This window comes from Cyprinus carpio, chromosome B22 (genome assembly GCF_018340385.1).
Source record: "Cyprinus carpio isolate SPL01 chromosome B22, ASM1834038v1, whole genome shotgun sequence".
Lineage (NCBI taxonomy): Eukaryota > Metazoa > Chordata > Actinopteri > Cypriniformes > Cyprinidae > Cyprinus > Cyprinus carpio.
In genome coordinates, this window is record NC_056618.1 from 7,748,909 (window position 1) to 7,765,988 (window position 17,080).

Consider the following 17,080-nt stretch of genomic DNA (forward strand, 5'->3'; position numbering starts at 1 on the left):
TCTGCAATTTTATATATTTACGCTTTTGAACCGTTCATTTTGTTTACAAAGCTTCCGGTACATAACGGCACTTACGTCTTACAATTGCGTTCACATCAGCAGCGAACAACACAGTACATAATAACAACCCCCCACAACACCACCCTGTTTAAGTGGACTCGGGTACGGTTCACGGGTGAATCGACTAGCTTCAATATAAGCTCTTTTTAGACTAATGACACTTTTGAGTTCTGACCAAAGGATCTTTTTATAGTACAATGACCTCTTATAAGTCAAAAGATCAAAGGAATTTTGGTTTCTCAGTTTATGAGAATTCAACTTCCTGCATGTTGTGGCCAATACGCTTTAAATTCACATTCATGAATTGTTCTTCAGTTCACAATTTTGGCCAACCATGGATGAAATGTATTTTATTTATTTTTTTAATTAGATATTAGTCCACAGTTTCTCTGTATGATTGTAGGAGGTCCGATTATTCGAGTTTAAGGGATGCTCAAAGGGTTTGGTTAGGCACTAGTAGAAATGGTGGTGGGAGTTACATTATAGAAAAACTAGAAAAAGAAACCGGTCCCACAGTTAGAGGATTTATTTGGATTATTTCTGCATGTATGAGATAGTACAGGCACTGTGTGTGCACATGTGTGTGGTCTACAATGAACAGAGGAAGCAAAATACAATGTAAAAGATGTTAATGTAAACAGTATTATGACTAACATAAAGAGCAGGAACATTATACATAGCAGTAGCAATAATAATTCAAGTTATCTAAACAGCTGCATTCAAGTGTATCATTTATATGCCATAGACAAGTGTACAAGTAAGCTTACATATCGAAATAATACTGTGGAAAATATGCAACGGTGCACTATTAAAGGAGCTTCGACATTTGGCCTCATTAGGTCTGCATGCAATTTACCTAAACATATACATATTATTTAAATTATTATTTGAACTAGTACAGTTCACAAATGACAATAACAGAGTATGTAAAATATTTCAGTTGAACAGCTTGGAAGGTAAACAGATAACTTACTTCTTAATCATTCACTCACAGGAACAACAAACATGCAGTAGTCTGTATTCTTGCACAAAAGAAAAAGAAATCAGTCTTTCCACCTATAGACTGTCCCTGATACTTGTTCAGGCATGTCTTGACTTTTCCAGACTTGTACAAGCATTGATAAAGTTATATACATAAAGATACCTCTAGCGTCCTTTGTTCTTCCTTACAAAAAAAATAACACCAAAAAAAAAAAAAATTACCAAACATAAAAAAAAATAAAACCAAAAACAAAAAAAAAAGAAAGAAAGTACAACTCTGAAACCTAAAATGTAATTAACATGTTTCATTGAATTAAGTCTGATTATTGTTTGAACAGGTCGAGCTCTTGTGGAAGAAGCTAATAACCCAAATAATGGTAAGATATTGTATTACTGTGTGCACTGAATCTCTGTGTGTTTGAGTACAAATCGGATTTACATCTTTGTCTTCTGCAGATAATGAAATTCCTGATCAGGGGAGAGATTTACCAGATGGTAAGTTACTGTAAAACTATTTTAAATTCATTTGCATTGTCCATTAAATGTAATTCATGATTAACAAAATGGTACCATTATTGTTCAAACAGGTCCGACAGAATCTGATCCACTTCATGGTAAGAATTTAATGATACACCTCCATTACACCACCAGCTGTGAGAAACTTTACCATACTTTGCATAAATCTCAGGTTGTAATCTACCCTGGCTCACTGATTTAGATGTTTGATAACCTGAAGTTTGTCCTAATGAAAAACAACATATCTGTTTTGTTTTATATTCAACAATTCACACTCTATCAAACACTTTTATGAAATGTTTTGCTTGAAGAAAACTTTACTTGAATTAAAAAAAAAGTCCTACTGTTGTGCTCTATATCAGTTCAATAAATTGCAGTTTTTTTCTGAGACCATGTGCTAAGGCCCAGACAAAACAGTAATTTTGTTCCAGGGCCAGCAAGGATGTTGATTCAGGAACATGTTCTACAAAACCACAAATACTTTTGTGGCATAAGATTTGTTTGACAAGGCCCTTTCCCAGTTGCATACGACACTGTATATGTTTAACTCATGTCTTGAAAAACTTTTTCTTTCTCCAGATATGTTTCATTCTGAACCAGATCAAGTGAAGAAAATAAAAGTAAATCAAGGAGAAACTGTCACTCTAAAGAGTGGAGTTACTGAAATTCAGAGAGATGATCGGCTACGGTGGAAATATGCTGATTCCAGAGTATCTGAATCCACAACGTTATATAGTGTCATCGCTGTATGCGATAAAAGGAGCGGCAGGTTGAAATCTCACCATCAAGAATTCAAAGACAGACTACAGCTGGACCATCAGACTGGAAATCTCACCATCAAGAAACATTCAAGAAACATGAGAGTCAAAGACACTGGACAATTTAAAGTAGAGATCAAGAGCAACACCAATCCACTTAACAAAAACAATCAAAGTCAATGTCCGTGGTGAGAAGCTTAAGTATTTAAAATGTTTCTCTTTGTCTTACTCCAACTCTCATTCTGACTCTTGTGTTTGAGCCTAGTATTATAGCCTTAGTATTAAACATTTCACTTAAAACACAGTAGCAGTGTTTTAATAGCCTAATCATGAAGTGACATACAGCCAAGTATGGTGACCCATACTCAGAATTCGTTCTCTGCATTTAACCCATCCAAAGTGCACACACACACACACACACACACACACACACACACACACCCGGAGCAGTGGGTATCATTTATGCTGCGGCGCCAGTTCAGTGCCTTGCTCAAGAGCACCTCAGTCGTGGTATTGCTGGCCCGAGACTCGAACCCACAATCTTAGGGTTAAGAGTCAAACTCTCTAACCATTAGGCCACGACTTCCCACGACTAATCTCCAAGTAAATAGTAAATAAATTTGCATGCCTGCCTCTGTGTATAATTGCAATCTGGTAATTGTAATTTACATTTGCCATAAAGTGCAGTTTAACACTGTTCCTATCTCTGTTTTTTATTTTTCCTTGTAATTTTTTATTTTACAGCTCCCACAAAAAAGGAATGGGATGATCTAAATGACACAATGTTGTCACTGATACCAGAAGAGGACCCCAACAACACTACTACATACACTGTGGAGCCGACGGACACAGATGAGGAGTTATCATAGTCATAAAAGTTGGGGAACGGCGACACAAGGTCACATGACAAGGACAGTATGTCAGATGTAGTAAATATGGATTGTATTCATATTATACACAAGCATACTCAAAGACCATACTTTTTAAATGGTTGAGAAGATATGAATCAAGTGCAGTATGTATTCTGACAGTATGCAAAAACAGGTGCATGTTATTGAGGAGCTAAAGGTTTTCTTTGGCATTACTAGGACAACATACTTCTTAACTGAAGTATATTTACACTAACAGTTGGTTAACAGTGCTATGTGACTCTCTCCAAAGGATTCATTTAACACTATTTGATGTTTTTTGTTAATAGTAGTTTAGAAAATATTGTATTTTTTTTCATTATTTTTAGTGTACTATTATTTTGAATAATTTTTGTTATACAAGAGTCCACCTTAAATATTACTCCAATAATTTATTAAGGGGCCAAGCAGAGATAAATGATATACCATACTAGTATGTATTGGAAAACATGGCTAATCATTAATTGTCAATTAAAATAGCAAAGCTACTATTATTTAGTTACACTCTGATACATTATTATAAAACTACTTAAGTGCTCTTATAATATGGTGCTAAAGACCTACAGTAAATATAATTTCAATACACTGCAACTTTAAATATGCTAATCTCTGGACCAAAATGACAGTGGCAAAACATTTATTAACCTCATATTGTATATAAACGGTATCAGGGTTTGTTTGCATCTTATAAATAAATTTGGGAGCGAAATACTGCCATTAATGTTGACATTAACTTGTAATGTGAATATGTCGTGATATACTGAGTTTTTAATATTCAGTCCAGCGTTTATTTACATACTGTGATATTTGAGAAGCTCTTTGTAAATTCACATTCAAATATATTTTAGGGACTAATAAAATTGACTTAAGAAATGTTGTGTGCTTTTAATGCCTTATGTTGATTTATATGCAAAATGTACTTTCGGGTCAGCTGGTCATTATCCCCAACTAAACCCTAAAAAGGTATAAGCAAAGGAAAATCTTCCAAATCATACAATAAATATTGAGAAGCATTCCCCTCATTGCCTAATGAATGTGTATAACATAAATTAAAGAGATAGTGGTAGGCCTACACCGAAAACTGAAAAGCATTTACTCCCCCTCAAGTTCTTAACCAGGGTTGCATTTCCCTAAAGCATCTATAGTCACAAGTACCGTCATTACCAATAGAGTTCAATGGAACTAACGACCATAGTTAGCTAATGATGCTTTTGGGAAACGCATCCCTGTATGTTTGTTTAGTCTGTTGAACACCAAAGAAGATATTTTCAAGAACGTGGGTAACTGAACACTTGTTAGACCCAACTGACATCCATATATTTTTCTTTTACATTTAGTCATTTAGCATACGTTTTTATCCAAAGCGACTTACAAATGAACTTGTCAACTTTTTACAAAAAGCCAACTTGTCCCATATTTGACATGGCAAATATGCCCCATATATTATAAAACAGATGAGGACCACTTCTTGGATGTAACACTTGACACTGGCTAATTGAAATGGAAGCTTGAAATTGTAAATATGGCCTAATAGAATTTGGCTACTTTTAGTAGGATGCAACAGTTAACTGATGCAGGGTGATCTCGATGTGAGTCTTAAGAAGGCTACATACGCAGCAATTAATTTTTTTAAAACATGCCTTTATTGGCAGTTTTTTATATATGTGTACTGTGCAGCATAAAAACAGAAGTGCATTATAATGATTGTACTCTTACTGTCACGGTTTCTGTTAATTTGGACTTTGTTTTCCTTTTGCACCGTTTCCCTTGTTGTGCTGATTGTATTATTCTGTTCAGGTGTGCCTAGTTAATTATCCTTGTTTGCTCCGAGTACTTAAGTTCCTGTATGTTAACTTTGAGTTTTTCTGGTCTTACGTCTGTCTGCATGTCTTAAATGTTGCTGTGCTACATTGTGTTTGGAGTTACCCTTGTTGGATTAGAGACTTGTGAAATATAACCTTTCATCTTCATTGTGCCCTCTTTAAAGGGGTCATATGATGCTGCTAAATCAGAATCAGAATCAGAAAGAGCTTTATTGCCAAGTATGCTTGCGCATACAAGGAATTTGTTTTAGTGATATAAGCTTCCAGTACACAGAGACAACAACACAGACAAAAAAAAAAAATTTTTTTTTGCTAATAAATAAATTGTATAAACAGTTGTGCTATAGATGATAATGGAATAGAATTGAGTAAGATGCAGGGATGTACTTGGATGGAGGGTTAACAAATAAAAGGATATTGCACATTTTTATTGCATAAGTGGGGAACATTTAACTGTTCATGAGGTAGATTGCCTGGGGAAAGAAACTGTTCTTGTGCCTGACTGTCCTGGTATTTGCGGCTCTGAATCACCGGCCAGAAGGCAAAAGTTCAAAGATGGGGTAACTTGGATGTGAGGGATCCAGAGTGATTTTCTGAGCCCTTTTCCTCACTCTGGATGTATACCAGTTCTTGAAGGCGGGCAGGGGAGCACAAATAATCCTTTCAGCAGTCTGAAACATTCTCTGTATTCTTCTGATGTCTGATTTTGTAGCTGAACCAAACCAGACAGTTATTGAAGTGCACAGTACAGAATCAATGACGGCTGAGTAGAACTGTTTCAGCAGCTCCTGTGGCAGGTTAAACTTCCTCAGCTGGCGAAGGAAGTACAACCTTTGTAGGGCCTTTTAACAATGGGGGTCAATGTGATTGTCTGACTTCAGGTCCTGAGAGATGGGTGGTTCCCAGGGAATCTGAATGACTCCACTGCAGCCACAGTGCTGTCTAAGATGGTGAGTGGGGGGAGTGCAGGGGGGTTTCTCCTGAAGTCCACAATCATCTCCACTGTTTTTGAGCGTTGTTCAGCTCCAAGGTTGTTAAGACACTGCACCAGACAGCCAGCTGCTCAACCTCTTGTCTGTAAGCAGACTCGTCACCGTCCTGGATGAGACTGATGACTGTAGTGTCATCTGCAAACTTCAGGAGCTTGACAGAGGGATCTTTTGAGGTGCAGTCGTTGGTGTACAGGGAAGAGCAGTGGGGAAAGATCACATCCCTGAGGGACACCAGTGTTGGTGGAGCTGCTGTTTGACATGAGTTTCCCCAGTCTCACTAGCTGTTGCCTATCTGTCAGAAAGCTGGTGATCCACTGACAGATAGAGCTAGGAACAGAGAGCTGGGTCAGTTTGGTCTGGAGGACTGTTGGGATGATGGTGTTGAAAGCCGAACTGAAGTCCACAAACAGGATCCTCACATAAGTCCCTGTTTTGTCCAGATGTTGCAGGATGAAATGCAATCCCATGTCAGAACCAGTTTTTCAAACGACTTCATGATGACAGACGTTAGAGCCACAGGTCTGTAGTTGTTATGTCCTGTAATCTTGGGTTTCTTTGGAACGGGGATGATGGTGGAGCGTTTGAAGCAGGAAGGCACTTCACACAACTCCAGAGATCTGTTGAAGATCTGTGAAAAGATGGGGGCCAGCTGGTCAGCACAGGTTTTCAGACATGCTTATTTAATAAAATGAAAATTATTAAAAAGAACTAAAAAAAAAAAAAAACAAAAATAACATTATTTTGTGTATTTGGTGTAATGAAATGTGTTAATGCAGTTTAAGGTTAAAAAAAACACATTATTTTCCACATACTGTACATTATTGTTGCTCCTCTATGCCCCGCCTTCTAAAACGCGTCGATTTTCACAAAGCTCATCGTTCTGAAAAGCGAGGTGTACTCTGATTGGCCAGCTATCCAGTGCGTTGCGATTGGCCGAATACCTCAAGCGTGTGACGGAAATATTACATCGCTTAACATATTGTGATCATAGTTGCCAAGTCCGCGTATTATACGCGACTTTGGGCTCATTTTTTTGTAAAGTTGCGTGGAAAAATCCCGGGTCGCGGGTTGCGGTTTTTTGGGTTTATTTTAAAAAATATGGTTGCTTGTTAGGAAAACCTGACAAGCAACTTCGTTTCTTTTCATTTATGTTCACTGTATTCTCCAGTGCATTGATTGACACTCTTGTCTGCTCACAGTTAATAGCCAATCAGTGCAAAAATATAAGCGATGTAGCGTAATTTGCCAAATATTTCGCCCCCTCCTCATGCACCTTTTTTTTTTAACGTGATTTTTCTTCAATGAGGGATTGGAGGTAAATCACGTTCGAAAAGAAGGCGCGTGACGCTGTGATCCAAGCAATGATAGTAGTAGACTTTAGAGGAGTGGGATGACTTTTTTCCTTTATAAGGTAGCCTAATTTTAAATTTTTACAATGTTTTTGTAATGTATTATCACGGGCTGTAATAAAAAACAAGTAGGCCTATAGCCTACTAAGAGTATATATTTGGTCGAATAGACAATATTTTAGTAGGCTATAACCTAATAAGTATGCGGCTGTGTTACAGCTCCCCTTTGAAGCTCGTGTTTATCTTCTTTTCCATCTCTCAAATCCTATTCTGCTCACAGGTGATTGGAGATGAGTTTTGTTCCTGCTTTGTTGCAGTTTGCTGATTTTTGTAAAATAACTTATGTTTTTGCTTTTCAGATAAAAGAGTAGTTTCATTTTAATATGTTGCAGGCTCATTTATTAGTAATAAATAATTAATAATAAATAATATTGATGATAATAAATTATAATATATACATATATATATATATATATATATATATTGGGCTTGTTTTGGGCTTGTTTTTGAAGCTGCGGTTGCTTATTTGTCTCGCGAGAGTTGGCAACAGTGATTGTGATGCCTTGTCCGGCCGGAGCGACGAGACATAAACATAAAACCCACTATAAACGTGATAAACATGATTTCTAGTCGTGTCCTTTTTTGAAAGGCCAAACAAAGTAGTTTCGCTTTCTCAACGAAACAGCGTCACACACTTGAGTGAGCAGAGGTCGGAGGCCTAGAGTGAGCCGCGGTCTAGAGTGAACCGAGGCCGGCTTGAGTGAGCAGAGGCGGGCGGCCTGAGAATGGTGCGGCAGGCAGATTCTACGAAGGAGCGTACCTTGTGCTTGCGGCAACCACATGTGACAACACTCGTCCAAGGTGAAAGCTGATTCGGCGATCACAGTGCAAAGTTGATGTATTTCCTCAGCGACCAGCACAGATCAGCTTCAGGCATGATGAAGCGGATATCGTCCTCTTTTGGAAGGCCAAACAAAGTAGTTTCACTTTCACAGTGAAACACACAGCGTCTATACGACATGGCGGCAGCAGCAACAACAATACTACAACGGGAATAAAAGGTATGCCTTCTTTCTTTGCATGAACATTTGGGCGGCGTTATGCAAATCGTCCCACATACTGTGGTTGACTCTTAACTTTGATAAAGAATATCTCTTTGGATTTGAGACTTTAGTCTTTGCACCTTTACAGATCTTCTTTATGCACCAAGAGCTTGTAACACTCCAAAGAGAAAGGAAAATTTGAAATCGCATCATACAGTGGGTACGGAAAGTATTCAGACCCCGTTAAATTTTTCACTCTTTGTTATATTGCAGCCATTTGCTAAAATCATTTAAGTTCATTTTTTTTCCTCATTAATGTACACACAGCACCCCATATTGACAGAAAAAACACACAATTGTTGACATTTTTGCAGATTTATTAAAAAAGAAAAACTGAAATATCACATGGTCCTAAAGTATTCAGACCCTTTGCTGTGACACTCATATATTTAACCTCAGGTGCTGTCCATTTTTCTTCTGATCATCCTTGAGATGGTTTCTACACCTTCATTTGAGTCCAGCTGTGTTTGATTATACTGATTGGACTTGATTAGGAAAGCCACACACCTGTCTATATAAGACCTTACAGACTCACAGTGCATGTCAGAGCAAATGAGAATCATGAGGTCAAAGGAACTGCCTGAAGAGCTCAGAGACAGAATTGTGGCAAGGCACAGATCTGGCCAAGGTTACAAAAAAATATTCTGCTGCACTTAAGGTTCCTAAGAGCACAGTGGCCTCCATAATCCTTAAACTGGAAGACATTTGGGACGACCAGAAACCCTTCCTAGAGCTGGCCGTCCAGCCAAACTGAGCTATCGGGGGAGAAGAGCCTTGGTGAGAGAGAGGTAAAGAACGAACCCAAAGATCACTGTGGCTGAGCTCCAGAGATGCAGTCGGGAGATGGGAGAAAAGTTGTAGAAAGTCACCATCACTGTAGCCCTCCACCAGTCGGGGCTTTATGGCAGAGTGGCCCGACGTAAGCCTCTCCTCAGTGCAAGACACACATGAAAGCCCGCATGGAGTTTGCTAAAAAAACACCTGAAAGGACTCCAAAGATGGGAGAAATAAGATTCTCTGGTCTGATGAGACCAAGATGAGAACTTTTTGGCCTAATTCTAAGTGGTATGTATGGAGAAAACCAGGCACTGCTCATCACCTGTCCAATACAGTCCCCACACAGTGAAGCTGGTGGTGGCAGCATCATGCTGTGGGGGTGTTTTTTCAGCTGCAGGGACAGGACGACTGGTTTGCAATCGAGGGAAAGATGAATGCGGCCAATAGTACAGGGATATCCTGGACGAAAACCTTCTCCAGAGTGCTCAGGACCTCAGACTAGGCCGAAGGTTCACCTTCCAACAAGACAATGACCCTAAGCACACAGCTAAAATAACGAAGGAGTGGCTTCACAACAACTCCGTGACTGTTCTTGAATGGCCCAGCCAGAGCTCTGACTTAAAAACCCAATTGAGCATCTCTGGCGAGACCTGAAAATGGCTGTCCCAACCAACGTTTACCATCCAACCTGACAGAACTGGAGAGGATCTGCAAGGCCTTGAATGGAGAGGATCCCCAAAATCCAGGTGTGAAAAAACTTGTTGCATCTTTCCCAAAAAAGACTCATGGCTGTATTAGATCAAAAGGGTGCTTCTACTAAATACTGAGCAAAGGGTCTGAATACTTAGGACCATGTGATATTTCAGTTTTTCTTTTTTAATAAATCTGCAAAAATGTCAACAATTCTGTGTTTTTCTGTCAATATGGGGTGTACATTAATGAGGAAAAAAAATGAACTTAAATGATTTTAGCAAATGGCTTTAATATAACAAAGAGTGAAAAATTTAAGGGGGTCTGAATACTTTCCGTACCCACTGTATGACACCTTTAACACAGCGTAGCTATGACATTCACAGACTTACTGTAGGCTATAGGTAGAGTCTGAGTGAGACGCATTTAAGTTCAAACTTGTGAAGAACAGTTTTTAAAGTAATAGAATGTGTCTTTGAATATTTATCTGTGACATTTTAATTGCTGCTTGTGCAAAACTTGGGTTGGGATGATTTTATCAAGTAGGTGAAATCATAACTCACTTAAGGCTTAGTGTGGCCCAGATAATGTATATTTATGGTTTAGTTAGTTCATTATTAGCTAAAATGTGGCTGTGTGGTGGCATGCTTGTGAACCACTGCCAAAATGCCACCATTCCATGCAGCATGTGGGCCACATGAGGAGTGTGGGGAAGACCAGGGTTAGAATAAAAATCAACTGTGGCCCACATTAGGGCCAGTTTTGGTTTATTCATGGCTGACATTGGGCCTTCCTTTGACTTGCATGTGGCCCAAATCCGGCAAACAGGAGTGGTCCACCCAAATGCCATCATTCTTCATAGTATGTGGGCCAGGGCAAGGTGTTTGATCTGGGCCAGAATTAAAATCGATGTGGCCCAGATTTGGACCAGTTCTGCTTTATTTGATTTATTCATGGCTGACATTGGGCCTTCTTTTGGCTTGCTTGTGGCCCAAATCTGGGCAACAGGAGCGGACCGCCCAATTGCCATCATTCCATACGGTATGTGGGTCAGATGAAAATGTCAGGTGTGGGCCTAAGGAATTTTGCCTATCTGGGTAGTGTTAGATTTTTTTATTATTTTAAAGAAAACATGTAGATAGAATAGAGAAAAATAATAATGTGTTCAGCATTATGAAAACTATATAGTGTTTTGTGTACTAATGTGATTTTTGTAGCCAATATCATCATGCATTGAAGTAAACACAAATATTGTGCATCATTAGCTATAACATTCTTACCTTTATTGCAGGCTCATAGAAAATTTTTCACCAATCAGATAAACTTTTCAATCTCCCTATTTCCTCCAGGCAACTACAAACTAAACAGACTGAACAGTCGTCAAACAGCAATTGTGAAATAAATGTGAAATATCTCAGATTATATATTTTTCCTAGGGATGCACAAAAATGAAAATTATGGGCCGAAACAGAAAATCCTTTTTAATAATTATTATTTTATTAAATAATATAAAACAATTTTGTTGGACTTTTTAATTAAACTTAATAATTTTAATGATACTGAATTTAAAAAATATATAAGCCAATAAAATAACCACAGTTTTATTGAAAGTAAAATTTCAATTCAAGTTTATTTGTATAGCACTTTTCACGATACAAATCGTTGCAAAGCAGCTTTACAGAAAATTTAAGTTTCTACATTATATTTAGGAGTCGCTGCATTTTGCACTACCTGTAGCTTGTTTATTGAGGATGCAGGACAACCACCTAGCAGTGCATTACAATAGTCCAGTCTAGAGGTCATGAATGCACGAACTAGCTTTTCTGCATTAGAAACAGGTAACATGTTTCGTAGCTTGGCAATGTTTCTAAGATGGAAGAATGCTGTTTTTGTAACATGGAAATATGATTTTCAAAAGACAAGTTGCTGTCTAATATAACACCCAGATTTTTGACTGTAGAGGAAGTAACAGTACATCCATCTAGTTGCAAACTGTAGTCTACTAGATTCTGTGTATTGTTTTTTGGTCCAATAAGTAATATCTCTGTCTCATCCGAATTTAATTGGAGAAAATTATTGGATAATTTAGAAATTTCATCTGGTCTTGTTGAAATACTCTACATATATATATATATATATATATATATATATATACGTATATATATATATCTCATCAGCATAACAATGGAAACTAATCACTAGGATCTAGTTGTGGTATCTTAATAAGAGGCTTAATAACCACCAGCTTTAATTTTAGTTAAAACAGCCCAGACATGCATTTTAGTCTGGGACCAGGCTTAACACAAGAGACTGATGTCAAGAATTACACTGAAGGACCCTGCACTTCAGCACTTCCGTAACATGATCCACAAAACTGTAGCTGTGGCTTCAAACCTGTTCGGTAGGTTTACGTCCTGTAATTCTATCTGCTGTCTTGTGGAAAGTTTGATCTTCGTGCCTATTTTTTGCTTTTTGGAAACAGATTTGACTCAAATCTACAGCGATATGAAGATCCATCTTTTCATTTTTTCATTATTATTGCTACACATACATGGTAAGTAGTAGACTTGTTTATTGCACTTTCAGTTTTGTTTAGTTAATCAGTTTCTAGTTTTGAACCTGTACAGCTTTATTAAACTAATTAAAAACAAATGCTCTGCAGGTACATGAACAAAAAATAGACTATGGGTGTTTTAGTAATTGTTTTAATTACAGAAAATTATGCTGTTAACATATGTAAGAATTTGTATAGCACAAAATCTATACACATTTACTATTTGTGGAGGCGGAAACTTCAGCCTACGCTCCTAAAGCCATATTTCCATAGCTTTCTTTTTTGAGGTCATGGACCAAGCTTTGTCAGCTTTAAATTAAGCAGTGAATCGTAACAGCACCACTAACCACCTCTCAGAGATTTCATTTAGCAGTCTAATTTTTAATTAATACTGCCCTTCAGAAGCTACATATTTACAAGGTTTCCAGAAAACAAAACAATAGTTTACTTTACACCAATATTTCTGTTAAAAATGTACATCTCTCTGGCTCTAAATGCATTGTTTCCTGTTTCTTGAGCATCAGTGAATATTTGCAGCTTTTGTGTATGTAGTTGTGCATGAGCCCTCATCCTCAGTGTGACAATAGGTATCGCAAAATCCAGTACACATCAAATGCATGGCTCTCCATGGCATGAGCAGCAGACCATACAAACATTTTAGCATTTCTCACATGGCAGCTGCAGTCATCTCTGTCTTGACTTTTTATCATTACATTTTACCATTACATTCCATCTTGTTGTTCAATGTCATGCAGGGCCCAGGGCCAAGTTTGAAACATTTTTCATGCAAGTACATGCATGTCAATCATAAGTGGGTTGGAGAAACCATGCGTGCAGAGCACGTAGACTATGCTGCATTTGTTGTCACTGGATCCTGAAAGGTTTTTTTTTTTTTTTTAACCATTTCTTCAGGTGGTGATCCAGATTCAGTGAAGTCAGTATCAGTGTTGGAGGGAGATTCTGTCACTCTGAACACTGATGAAATACAGAGTGAAGATATGAAAGTGTGGACCTTTGGACCTGACGAAACTGTCATAGTTATGAACTCAGAAATTAAGATTTTTAGAGACAGATTGCTGGTGGACCAGTCAAATGGATCTCTTACCATCAACAACATCACAGCTAATTTTTCTGGAATATATAAATTAAACATCGTCAAGAGGAACTTATACAAGACATTTAATGTTACTGTCTATGGTGAGTAGCTCAAGTCTTTTATCTCTGTCAAATCTTTTGATGTGAAGAACAAGTTTGCATTAAAATAAATGTTAATTTTTTTATGTAAAATTTTATGTACGTAAAGAAATTCTACTTCTTAAAGGTCTATGATGTTACTCAAGTCGTTTGCCCTGGTGGCCTAAAGACTATTCATAGTTTTCAGTCACATGACTGGCTTGAAGACCTGGAGGGCAAAACATCCATAGAACTGCAGCACATGTCTGCCAATTTTCCATCTGTTTCCAATCAACAAATATTCCGGTCACCTCTCAGAACAATAAAACAAAGACATGTGAACAAAATGCAAGTTGTGGCCATTTGCAATCCATATAAAGCATCCACCACAATATTTCAATCACTAAAATCAGTGTGACATTCTAAAATGTTTATTGTTAAAAACACTTAAAGTGCTTTAATGTATTAAAATGGTCATATTAAAAGGGTAGTTCACTCAAAAATGAAAATTCTGTCATTAATTACTCACCCTCATGTCGTTTCAAACCCGTAGGACCTTTGTTCATCTTCAGAACACAAATTAAGATATTTTTGGTGAAATCCAAGAGCTCTTTGTCCCTCCCATAGACAGCAAGGGTACTACCACGATCAAGGCACAGAAATGTAATAAGGATATCAGTAAAACAGTCCATGTGACATCAATGGTTCAACCATAATTTTTTTAAAGCTACGGGAATATTTTTTGTGCACAAATAAAACAAAAATAACAACTTTTATTTTCAACAATTTGTCTCCTCTGCATCATCCTGGCGCCGTTTTGGAGAGTATACGATGCATGCACATGCTTTGATCTGAATGTAAACAAGCACAGCGCATGTGTGTTCTGTTTCAGCATTACCACGTGCTTACGTTGTTTAATTTAATTTGTGTTCCGAAGATGAACGAAGGTCTTACGGGTTTGGAACGACATGAGGGTGAGTAATTAATGACAGAATTTTCATTTCTGGGTGAATTATCGCTTTAAAAGGTCAAATTCAGTATACAGATTATTGATGATCCATACTTTATATAGAAATGCAAATGAGCCCATAATATACACGCTATGTGCTAATGGGTTAATTGTTTTTTTTTTTATTTTTTTTTTTATAATGGTTTTCTATGGGAAACCATTTAATGTTAAACTTTGCACTTTTGCGCATTGTGTTTTATATTCTGGGTTTTCATCTGCTTGCCTGTACAAAGTATGCATCATCAATAAGTTGTATATTGAATTTGGCCTTTTAATATCAGGGTCTTATTACATTACTTATTGATGCAAACCTTGTAAAAATAACTGGTGGTCAGAGGAGCAAAGCCTCATTTTGCCCTCCAGGTGGGTGTTCCTGTAAGGGTGTGACGTCACATGAAAACTATCAATCATAGGCAAAGCTATAAGATTGCAGTATTACGACTCCTCCCCCTATATTTCTCCCAAAAATGGGAACATACAGCCTGTTTGATCTGTTGTTCAGCATGTTTTGTTGCAACTATGTGGTAAATTCACTTAATAACATGTAATATCTATTCTATCAACTTCTGTCATGACGATGTCTAAGCAAGTTCATCCACCTGAAACAATATTCCAAACATAAAAGGATGATTTAGACAACTTTGCAATTCAAATAATGTTTAATTCACTGAATAGTTCATATAGCTTTTACAATAATCTTCAAATTGTTGTTTTCCTCTAGTACACTGTAAAAATGTGAAATTAGAAAAATGACATAAATTAAAAACACATAAGTTACATAAAATGTCTCAGTTAAATATATTAGTCTACAATTTTCCACAAATCTGTTACATTATTGTACTGTAAAATTGTAAGTCGCTTCGAATAAAAGTCTCTGCTAAATGATTAAATGTAAGTATAATGTAGATGTCCCAGTAGATATATTACAGTTTTCACTGTGTATAGTAAGGGAACAAATCATTACTGTAGCATCTTTAGAGTCTTTTGCTGTTAAAGTGACAAATATTTTTACAGTGTACAGTGACCTTTGTAGTGCACTACTGCAAAGATTCAGTTACTTTCTGTTGTAAATAACAGTATGCTATATTCAAATGAATTAAAAATATATTTATCTGTAAACTATGCTTTGCATGTTTATCCTCTCCAGCTCATCTGCCTGTTCCTGTCATCAGCAGAGACTGTTCTTCATCATCATCATCATCATCATCTCAGAATCTTCACAATGTTCTTAGTCCATCATTAAATTGTTCATTGTTGTGTTCAGTGGTGGATGTGAGTCATGTGACTCTCTCCTGGTACAAAGGAAACAGTTTATTGTCCAGCATCAGTGTGTCGTGATCTCAGCAGCAGTCTCTCTCTCTCTCTAGCATCACTCTCTCTCTACCATCTGAGAGGTGGGCAATATCAGGATTAAAAACAGCTACAGCTGTGTGCTCAACAATCCCATCAGCAACCAGACCACACATCTGGACATCAGTCAACTCTGTCACACATGTTCAGGTACAGCAGAGCTGATATTAGCGATTATTTACTGAGCTGATCTGTTCAAGTTTATACTGATACTGCTATCATTATAACAAAGCACAACAACATACAACATTCCATATTATTCTTAAATTTTGCTTTTGTGCTTTGGCTTTGGCTGTGGCTGCAGTTCTGTATTTTAATTTACCCACATACCAACATTCCAAAACAACCAAACAAGCAGATAATCAGGGTATGTGATACCTATAGTTAAATTGTTAGTAAAGCTTTTGGGCCAGATTTACTAACAGCTTGAGTCAGTTCAAACCCTCTTTTGGCATTAAAAAAATCTACTGCAAGGATTTATTAAAGACGTGAGAAATTAGCGATGAAAAGTCATGGACAGTGTTAATTTTTGTGGTTGACTTTATTGCACATGCATTTCTTTTCACTGTCAGGCCACTAAATATGCTATTTAAATGTGATTTAGGTTTGCGGTAGTCTATTCAGTGGTATTTGCGTCACTATTTACCATCCAAAAAAGCATGTCTTAACTGATTTTGCACTGGACATAACATTGAATTTGTGTTTGTGTTATATGCAAATTTGCCCTGTTTAAGTAGCTAAATCTGGCCCTTATTATACAAAGTACATTTTTGTAATAATTTTTTTATGTATTTCTGCTTCATTCTTTAACTTAAGTGATTATTTTTATACAGGCCCACCTGATGGAGAAGAACATATTCGGCTGGACTGACTAATGGTGAGAGGACTATTTAACTATGACTCGTGTGTTTATATGTGTTTGATGTGGCTTTATTCTGTCCACTAAGACAACAAATAACTTTACAAAGAACACTGAAGTTAAAGCATTAAAGGGCTTCATTGAATTAAGTCATGTGATTATTGTTAAGCTGTAGTTC

The 17,080-nt window shown here is 37.1% G+C and overlaps 3 long non-coding RNA genes across 3 annotated transcripts; all 3 read left to right on the forward strand.

Annotated features, from left to right (window-relative positions):
• The first annotated feature begins 1,324 nt into the window (after window positions 1-1,324).
• On the forward strand, window positions 1,325-2,323 carry LOC122141570. Its single transcript, XR_006157929.1, has 4 exons — window positions 1,325-1,418; window positions 1,498-1,536; window positions 1,629-1,655; window positions 2,137-2,323. It is a non-coding gene; the product is annotated as an uncharacterized LOC122141570 (long non-coding RNA).
• Window positions 2,324-2,411: 88 nt separating this feature from the next.
• On the forward strand, window positions 2,412-4,096 carry LOC122141571. Its single transcript, XR_006157930.1, has 2 exons — window positions 2,412-2,503; window positions 3,060-4,096. It is a non-coding gene; the product is annotated as an uncharacterized LOC122141571 (long non-coding RNA).
• Window positions 4,097-12,349: 8,253 nt separating this feature from the next.
• Window positions 12,350-15,888, forward strand: LOC122141574. The gene is made up of 3 exons (XR_006157935.1): window positions 12,350-12,511; window positions 13,424-13,708; window positions 15,841-15,888. It is a non-coding gene; the product is annotated as an uncharacterized LOC122141574 (long non-coding RNA).
• The last annotated feature ends 1,192 nt before the right edge of the window (window positions 15,889-17,080 follow it).